Source organism: Mus pahari, chromosome 5 (assembly GCF_900095145.1).
Source record: "Mus pahari chromosome 5, PAHARI_EIJ_v1.1, whole genome shotgun sequence".
NCBI classification, from domain to species: Eukaryota; Metazoa; Chordata; class Mammalia; order Rodentia; family Muridae; genus Mus; species Mus pahari.
The window spans coordinates 108910238-108919979 of record NC_034594.1 but is presented as its reverse complement, the minus strand read 5'-3'; the positions used below and the strand labels follow the sequence as shown (position 1 = coordinate 108919979).

The window sequence follows — 9742 nt, the reverse complement described above, 5'->3', positions numbered from 1 at the left end:
AAGGAAGGAAGGAAGGAAGGAAGGAAGGAAGGAAGGAAGGAAGGAAGGAAGGAAGGAAGGAAAAAAAACAGTAAAACCTGAGTATTTATTTACTTGTATTTACTGGCAGGGGAGCTTTATGAGTGGAAGACAAAGGAGAGCTTTTGGGGGTTGGTTCTCCCCTTCCACTATGGGGTCCCAGAGATCAAACTCAAGTCATCAAGCTTGGTGGCAAGTTCCTTCATGAACAGAGCCAATTTGTTAGTCTTATTTTATTTTATTTTTCTTACAGAGTTGCACATAGTTCAGGCTCTCAATCTTCCTGCCTCCACCTCCCAAGTGCTGAGACTGTAGGTATGCACCACCACACCTAAGGCTTTCAAATCACTATGGATATTCCCTGATATGACAACAAAATTCACCATGTCATGGTTTCTGGGATCACTGTAATATGGAATCAGCAACCTTGCACTCAATGGAAGATTAAGGATGGGTCTAGACTCTAGAACCTAGTGCTTCATATTTATCACGGAAGACAGCAGCTTGGTCAGATCTTCCAAATATTGACAAACTTACCTAATATTAACCAATTATCTGTGAAATTTCCACTGATCTGACCCGAAAAGTCTTTTTCATGACAGTAGATTTCCAAAATTCTATTTTTGCTTGAAGGCTTGATTTGCACCATTAGTAACTGACATGCTGGGTGGTTTTCTTGAAATTACAGACTCAATCTCTTCAGGTGTTGTTGCTGTTGTTGTTGTGTTGTTGCTTTGGTTTGATTTTCTGTTTTCCGTTTGTTTTTGGTTTTTGCACAGATGGCTACTCAGCACTCACTCCAAATGACTGTAGTTGTCAATCATTTTCTCAAGTTGAAAATGTCAGCCCATGAAGAAAGTGGCTAGTTCAGCTTGTAATTCAAACAGATGCCCAGGCGCTTGGACTTCCAGTCCCATCACAGTGGACAACAGAAGTGCTTTCTACTCATTTCATTTTAGAAAATGTTTTAAAAGATTCATTCATTCATTCATTCATTCATTCCAGGCTCAGTGGGATCAGTGGGATTTTGACAACTTCACCAAAGACCCCATTCCGTGATTGTTTAGCAGGCATGGGGAAGAATACAATGACCTGGACAGTTTGGCGCTGTGGCCATGACTCACATGAGGTCTCAGTATCTCCATCCACCACTGCCTCAGCATCAAAGCTGTCTCCTGTGAACATGCTGAGCACTTTGATGCTACTGTTGTAACTGCCCTGACCTTAAGGAACCCTCTAAAAAAACTGTTGGGAACTTCCTGCAGGGAGCATACTTTGAGAACTGCTATCATGTCCCCTTGTATAGTCATCCTGGGTTCAGTAACCCTTGTGTGACTAAGCTCTGTTCTCCAAGGGGGCATCTGAGGCTTCAGAAGTTTAACTTGCTCTGTGAACAAACAGGCAGCACACGCCCCCCCAACCCCCACTCCTGGCCACATGTGTGTTCCCTTTGTGCAGGACCCTCCGATGCGCAGCTGTGGGGCACAGCTGGGTGGGGACAAGTGTCCCCTCTACCTCTTTCCCATCACCCCACCCCCTGAGCAGCTTGGGAGCTCACCTCTACTCCAGGGACATCTCCCAGCCTGACGGTAGCTAAAGCTTTGACTCCTCCCCCTGGACACAGTGCTCCTCCTCCACCAGCAAAGGACACGGTGGAATGGGAGCCAGGTATCCCTGACAGCCTCAGACCTCACAGGCAGCGGCGGCAGCGGCAGTCTTCCCTTCTCTGCCTCCCACCACAGCCAGCATGGTTCCTGGCATCAAAGAGCTAATCCAATTTCGTGGCTGTGTTTCCCCCTTGCCTCCTGCAATGCCAGGATTGATTTGGAACCAGGGCAGCCTTATTAAAGTGATGCTTTTTCTCCTCACAGGAGACTAAGGCTGGGAGAGGGAGCCCTCCCCCACCAATTAACTCCACACTGCCTGCTCACACAATCCCCAGCTCCTGCCCCTGAGCAGGAGTCTAACTTCTCTGGATTCCAGTGGTGAAGCCAGATTCCAGCCCGGACAGGTTTTCACGCAGCTTCCTCCAGGCCTGTGCTGTGACTGGATGATGGCTCTCTCCTCCAAGTCTCCACCCCTCCTGCCATCTGATCTGAGTCCCTCACTGGGACTGAATCCATGGTTGACTGTGAATGTGGCAAGTCGGGCCCAAAGAAGATGGAGATGAAGCACTATGTATGATATGTTGTCCCCCAAATGACTCAAAGGAGAGGTGAGTGAGAACTTCTAAGACCCTTGTCAGGAGCCCTCCTCAGGGACCTCACTGCTGCCTCCAAAGCTCTTCTCTGCTCCAACAAGCTGTGGTGGGGCAGAAAAAGGTTAGGTCCATTTCACAAAGAACTTCTCCAATAAATTCATTAAAACTTCCCCAGTTAGTTTTCAAAGCAGAAAGCAGAGGCCCGATACATCTGGACCATTAGTTCAGACCATAGTCAATGATAATGGAAAGCTATTTTTTTCTTAAATTTTCCAGGGGCCGTCTGGAGGACCCAGGTAACATAGACAAAAAAAAAAAAAAAAAAAAAAAAGATACAAAAAAAAAAATAAATACTGAGACAAGTGATATGCTAAGGGCTAAGGGTCTTCATCTGAGCATTGCACATTGTAGAAGATATATGTGAGTGTGTGTGTGTGTGTNTCCCCAGTTAGTTTTCAAAGCAGAAAGCAGAGGCCCGATACATCTGGACCATTAGTTCAGACCATAGTCAATGATAATGGAAAGCTATTTTTTTCATAAATATTCCAGAGGACGTCTGGAGGACACAGGAAACATAGAAAAAAAAAAAAAAAAAAAAAAAAAAGGTACCAAACAAATAATAAATACTGAGACAAGTGATATGCTAAGGGCTAAGGGTCTTCATCTGAGCATTGCACATTGTAGAAGATATATGTGAGTGTGTGTGTGTGTGTATATATATATATACATATATATATATATACACATACATATATATGTGTATATAAATGTGTGTATATATATATATCCTACAATGTGCGATATACATATATGTATATCTATATGCATGCCACATTCTACCCAGTAAATATACACAATTATTATGTGTCAGTTAAAATAGACATCTTATTTTTTTAGATAGGGCCTCACTGTGTAGCCCTGGCTTGCCTGGAACTCATTATGTAGGCCTGGCTAGCTTCAAGCTCACAGAGATCCACATGCCTCTGCTGTGTAAGTACTGGGATTAAAGGAGTGCCTAGCAAAAAATAATATTTTTTAAAGCCCAGCAATGGCTCATACCTGTTATCCTAATACTAAGAGGCTGAAGTAAGAGGAATGCCCAGTTTAAGATCGTCCTGGGCTATTCTGCAAGTTCCAGACCAGCACACACACACATGCGCGCGTGTATGTATATGTGAATGCACACACAAACACACACCCCTAAGGTGAGCCTGAGTGGTCCTGCCTCAGTTGGCTACAGTTAACACACCAAACTGCCCCAACTTTGCCTCACCACCAGATCACCCACTGGCTAGTCCAAGTATGAAAGCATGGAAAGGGTTAAGCTTTTCCAGCACAAACCCACCCCACCCACCCTCAGAGTAGACCCCATCCCACCCTCTCTTCTATTTCCCATCTCCCTTGTGCCTTGCTCACAGTCACAACCACCTGCACTCACTATTAAGAGGCAGGGAGTGGTAATGGGAAAATTCCACCTCTAATTGCAGTATTCCCTAATTGCTGCTCCTGAGCCACCACATCAGCCCAATTATAGGCCGCCCAGACAGGGTTCTCCATGGCTGAGGACTCCCTGCCCCGCTCAGAGGAACCTGCCCCTGCCAGAAGGGAGCCTCCCTGACTCCAAGGGGCCCAGGCTGCCCAGTGCTGAGTGCTTGGGCCCTTCAGTTCTGTTCATGGGGGCAGAGAGGAAGGAGGCAGGCTCCAAGGACTGAGGAAGCTGGTGCTGGCAGGCAGCCCACCCGGGCTCTGGAAGCATCACCACCCTACACTGGCTATCATGAATGTTCCTCTTGTGTTTTGGGTCCCTGGGTGTTCTGGGATATTTCCTGCCTTTGTCTTTCAGAGAGTTTCTTAGTCCTTCCAAATAGAAAGTAGAGTTGAGAGCCCTGCTTCTTTATTGTAAGACAGGGCCAGTGACAGCTGCACCAAGATGGAGGGCAGGAGTTATACAAGCAGGAGATGGGTGGGACTGAGTTCTGCCGTCACCCATGCATGACCCACCCAGGCTCTGCCTTTTCTCATACAACTGCTATTTCTACAACTGCAATCTTGAGGCCCCCGGATAAATACCTGGGGCTGACTACTTGGAAAACGAAGACTGGGTACCACTCACCCCATTTTCCTATGTGGCAAGGAAGGGCTGGGAGGGCATCCAGAATCCAGGACCTCAGCCGCAGGGCATTGTGCCCAGCCTGGAGACCACCCAGGGAGGAAACTTCCACAGCAGTCCTTGCTCGAGATGCATCCGGGGAGCCTGGCCTGGAATTTACTCTTGGGGCTGGCAGCCAAATGCTCCCCACAGCCCTTCAGGACTGGGATCTGGTCACCTGTCACCCCAGTGACCTCTTCGAACTGCCTGTTCCAGACATGGAAATAAAGGATGGCTGGGACAGGTCCTTCCCAGAAATTAAGCTCTGGCAAGAAACGGCTCATTGGGCATCAAACAGAACTGGCTGGATGTTGGAGGCACTGGAATAGGCGACTACTCTGTTGTGGACAAGGACAAATGTTGTTAAAAATTACTCGCTCACACAGCTCTCACCCGGCACTGTTCCAGAACATACAGGCGCTCATTCACTTCATTGTCCCCCAAACACCCTACTTTGGGGACAGGTAAGCTCCATTCTACACACGGAATGACTGAGAATAAGATTTGATTAACAATTAGCCTAGAGTCAGAACCAGGATGACACCCAGGCAGTCTGCCTGTAGTCACTATACTGCCTCATAGGGGGAAACGTTATGTAGCATTTCTCCACTTAAACTATGTCATTTACTACAGGCCTCCTGGATGCCAAGAGAGTCCAGGGCTAAATCTCCGTTTCCTGGCCTGGCTTTCCGGCAGAGCAGATGGGGAATAGCCAACCAGTTGTATATGTGGATGCTCACGTGAAGCATGTCAGACCGCATCCGTCCAGGGAGCCATGGACTGCAGTGATGACAGTATTAACAGTATTTACACATACACCCTGCAAGTATTAAAACACAAGACCTAAGCCGGGCGGTGGTGGCGCACGCCTTTAATCCCAGCACCCGGGAGGCAGAGGCAGGCGGATTTCTGAGTTCGAGGCCAGCCTGGTCTACAGAGTTCCAGGACAGCCAAGACTACACAGAGAAACCCTGTCTCGAAACAAAAACAAAAACAAAAAACAAAAACCAAAAACAAAACCACGAGACCTGTTCAAAGCACTATTTGTAGGCTCTTAAAAATGGCTTTTGTCACAGTTGCCATGAGTTCTCTGTAATGACATCTTCACCCGTGTAGCACTGAGTGAAAACAGGGGTGGGAACCAGGTCTGTCTCGTTCCCCTCTGATTGCTCATCACCTAGCATGGCCCAACAGACTGTGAAAAAGTAATAGCTAGTTAGGCAGTGGTGGCTCATGCCTTTAATCCCAGCACTAGGGAAGCAGAAGCAGGCAGATCTCTGAGTTAAGGGCTAGCCTGGACTACAGAGCAAATGCCAGGGCAGCAAGAGCTTCCCAGAAAAACCCTGTCTGGAAAAACAAAAATAAACAAACAAACCAAAAATAGGTCATCGTTAAGTGGTGGCACACACCTCTAATTCCTGCACCGAGGAGGCTGAGGCAGGAGGATAATGAGTTGAAGACCAACCAGCCTAAGCTGGTTTAAGGCCAGCCTGGGCTATATAGCAAAATTCTGACTCAAAACAGCAAACAACAAAGCCATAGGTAATACAGAATAAACTGTGAGAACTGATAAAGCAGCTATATAACTCACTAAGGTCCACTGGAATGCAGAATCCAGAAGAGCAGGGATTGGGGGCCGAGAATGGAGCTCTGTTGGTAGAATGTTTGCCTGACATGTCCAAAACAGTCCTAGCACTGTATAAACCAAGTGGGGGAGCCCATGCCTGAAACGCTAGCACTCAGAAGGTCAAAGGCAGAAGGTCCATCAAGATCATCCTTAGCTAAAGGGAATCTCGACAGGACTGTTGTCTGCTGTGCCACACCCACAGTGCCTGGGACAGAGGGGAGGGGAGAGGAGGGAAGGGGAACTCGCTAATAAAATACTTGTTGCATGCATGACTCACTAGTGTATTGGCTGTCACTAAACACCTGATCTCATCAGTAACAAGGAAAGAGATTTATTTCACTTTTTGGTTGCCTGGCAGGCTTTTAGCTCTGAGGTCAGGGGCTAGATCCCCCCCCCCCCATGGTGAGGAAGTCGTGGGAACAGGAGGACCACAGAGCTGTAGCTATGAGACCATGCACGTGGACTGTACTCAAGCAGCAGAGCGCGGGGAAAGCTACTGCCTGATTGGCTTCTCCTTTTTCCTTTCAATTCAGCCCCAAACCCCAGTCCATAGGATGGTGCCTCTCATAGAGAAGGCCGGTCTGTCCCTTCAAGATAATCTTGGGGAAAGTCCTCAAAGATAACACTCAAAGGTGCACCTCGTAGATGTCTCAGGTGTTTCTTAATGTGGTCCAGCTGACCATCACACCCAACCACTACACTGGCCCTGGGATTAGAACCCAGGTCCACCTGGCTTCCTGTGGCTCTATAGTGTACTTCCTATTCTCACCACCAGCTGTACCAAAGCTCTGTGTTGTTTCCTCTGGCTGGTCACTCCAGTTCCCGAGAGATATCCTTCTACCCTAGGTGTACATCTGTGATAACTCAAGATGTGGAAGTTTAACTCTAACTAGAGCCTGTCCAGACCGAGAAAAGTCTACCTAAGAATTCCCAAAGCTAAAGGGAGCAGTCAGTATTCTACTCAGCTTGTCCTTACTGTCCTCAGGGAGTGTGCCTCAGCCCCAGGTCTCCCCTCACCGTCTTCCTGTGCGCCTGTATGCCTACTTGGCACGCTCCCTGTCCCTCTAGCCACCGTCCCCAGAGAGGGTTGCCCAGGCCCAGTGGAGAGGAGAGGGAGGGTTCAGCCAGGGTAGGGCAAGGATAGACAGAAGCCACTCAAGGTCAGAAGCCAAGCTCCAGGACCACTTGGGGAGCCTTCCCAGCCTCCTGCCCCTGCCAGGGTCTCTGCGGTCCTAGGGGCGGCCTTGTAGCATCTACCTGGAAACAGTCTGAAGAACAGCTAAAATGAGCCGCAGCTGCAGTGTGGTCAGGAGATCCCGCCCAGCTCTGGAAAGATGCTCTGTGATCAGGATAACACCAATGCTACTCCCAGGTGAGGCCAGGCAAGCCTACAGATGCTGTTCCCTTTCCCCTGGTCTTGTGTGGATGCTGGATGGGGGGCAAAGTGGAAAGAAATGTGTTTGTACAAGCCCTCCCCAGAAAGGATCCCAAGCTGTCTGGGGAACGCTTGTGGCGTGCTGAACCAAGCTGACTCACAACAGAGACTCTGGCCTCCAGAAGGTTAACTGAACACCTACCTCTGCGTCCTCTCTCTTCACAGTTCCTAGGCTCCCCGATGGCACCATAGGCCAGATGCAGAGGGGAAAGGGTGAGGATTAAGCCAGTGCAAAGGAAAAGCTCCAATCCAGAGGGAGTCCTAGAGAATGCGGTCAAGGATGTATCAAGGAGCTGAGCAGGGCAGAGGCAGCCAAGGAGAGTCCAGTTCTGATGGCTACAGTGTGCCTGGTTTGGACCCCTGAAACTGACTCACTCCGCCAGTCATGACATTACATCAGAGCTGCTCTGCCCCTGTCCCTCTGGCTCGGCCTGAAAGGGTGTAAGTCATGTCCATCTCTTCATTTTTAAAGCGGGCCAAAGGCTGGACTTGGTGTAAACTGGGGGCAGGGAGGACAGCTGGAAGGATTAAGGGCCTCTGGTCCTGCTCCTCTTCAGCACCCGGGTGATGTAGTGTCCAGGTTTCTGTGAGCTAGCGATTGGACTGAGGACAATCTATTATATTGGAGACACAGCTTCACAGCCATAGCAGGAGAGGAGGAAGAGGGCCTACCCCAGGCTCCCCAGTCTGACCCCAGTCTTCATTCAAGCGCCCCCTGAAAACCTAAGGGTTTTTCTCTTCTGCTCACCCCATTTCCACCGTCTCCCTCCCTCTGCCCTTTCCACACTGCAGTGGTCCTGCTGGGCCAGCGCCTCCTCTGTCATTGAGCTGGCCTCTTCCACTGCCTGCCAAGGAAAGGGACCTCCACCAACCAGCACCCCAGGAGTAATGATGTGCAAAAGGGAGACCCCGTGCCCCACTAGAGGCACCTGCGGAATGTGGGAAGGCAGGAAAAAAAAAAAAAAAAACAGAGCACGAGGAGAGTTCGTGGGATGAGATGGGGGCGGGGAGATGCGGTCTCTAAGTTAAATTCGTAGAGGTGTAAGGGGCAGGGGCGAGTAGGAAACTCAAATGGAAGAGTCCAGAAAGAGGAATGGGTTTGTTGGGCTTGAGGACCAGGGCTGAAGCAGAGACAAGCCGTCCTAGGTGGTGCTGAGTCATGAGATTTGAAGGGACATCTCCATCTACCACCCCACCCCAACCCCTGTCGCGCCCAAGACTGCTTCCCTGGTCCCTCACTTCCAGAGTTCTTCTAGACTAGCCCCCTTGCCTCGCACCGGCGACCTTCCCTTGTCCTCCCACGACGGCGGTGCCGCAGATCCCCGAAGCTTGACCCAGGGCAAAAGAGGCAGGCTGGAGACGGCGCAAACAGGCGGGGGATGGGCGAGACGCGAGTGGGGACGTCCAGGGACGGAAACGCCAGGAACAGAGTCGGAGGGCGCCGGGGACCCCTGTCCCCTCCGCCTTGCAACTCGCCGCGCAAACCCGCAGAGGAGCCTGCTTCTCGCTCCAGGGCTCCAGCTCTCCCAAGCCAGTGGCGAGGCAAACTCCCTGCAAAGGACGGTGCAGGCGTCCGGTCCCCTTGGCTCCAAACTTCCGCGACCCCACCCACCCTCAGGAGCCAGATCCCTTCTGCACCTGGACTCAGAAGCCAGGATGGAGAAACTTTGGAGGGGGATCACTTACCCGAGGGCGACCCCGACGCGGCAGGAGAGATTCGCGGTCCCCGACGGGAGGCAGCGATCGGCTGCAGGGATGCGGCGCTGGCTGCTGTCCAGCGGCGGTGGCCGTTCCCTGGGGGCGCGGAGTCCCCGCTCGGCCCCGGGTCCAACTCCTCTCCGAAGTGCCTTTGCCGCAAGACTTGCTGAGCTTAGCAGTCTGCGCCCGGGCGGAGGGAGGGGCTGATCGATGGGCGAGCGCGAGCGCAGCGAGCGCTGCAGTGAGGGGAGGAGACCCGGCGGGCGGCGCGGGAGGGCGGGCACGCGCGGGGAGGTGCGGGGCGGGCGTGCCTGCGGGACTGTCCTCGGTGCGCAGCACGCTGGGCGCCGCACCCCCCGCTTCGCCTCCCGTCAAGGTCAGGGAGGCCGCTCCTGGGACGGGAAGAGCAGGCAGGGCTAGGGTCTGGTCCCCTCCACCCCAGGCGGCTTGACTCCCTAGAGCCGGCTTCCACCTGACCTCCGAAACCGCTCACTGCAGGCCGAGGCTAAGTAGTTGGTCACAAGAGCGCCCAAAGCCATTTTGGGATCCCTGGACCCCTTTCCTCTCCCCTCCACTCGCACGAAGGCCACCTCCACCTACAGCGGTCTGCGGGAA

General features: G+C 51.4%; 1 protein-coding gene across 1 annotated transcript in view; it reads right to left on the bottom strand.

The window, feature by feature from the left end:
- The window catches only part of Syt2 (synaptotagmin 2), a 107446-nt gene extending 98178 nt beyond the window's left edge, over positions 1-9268 (bottom strand). Inside the window, exon 1 of the mRNA XM_021198740.2 lies at positions 9116-9268. The gene's annotated coding sequence lies outside the window, so the exon portion shown is untranslated. The remainder of the gene's footprint in view (positions 1-9115) is intronic.
- Between the last annotated feature and the right edge of the window lie 474 nt (positions 9269-9742).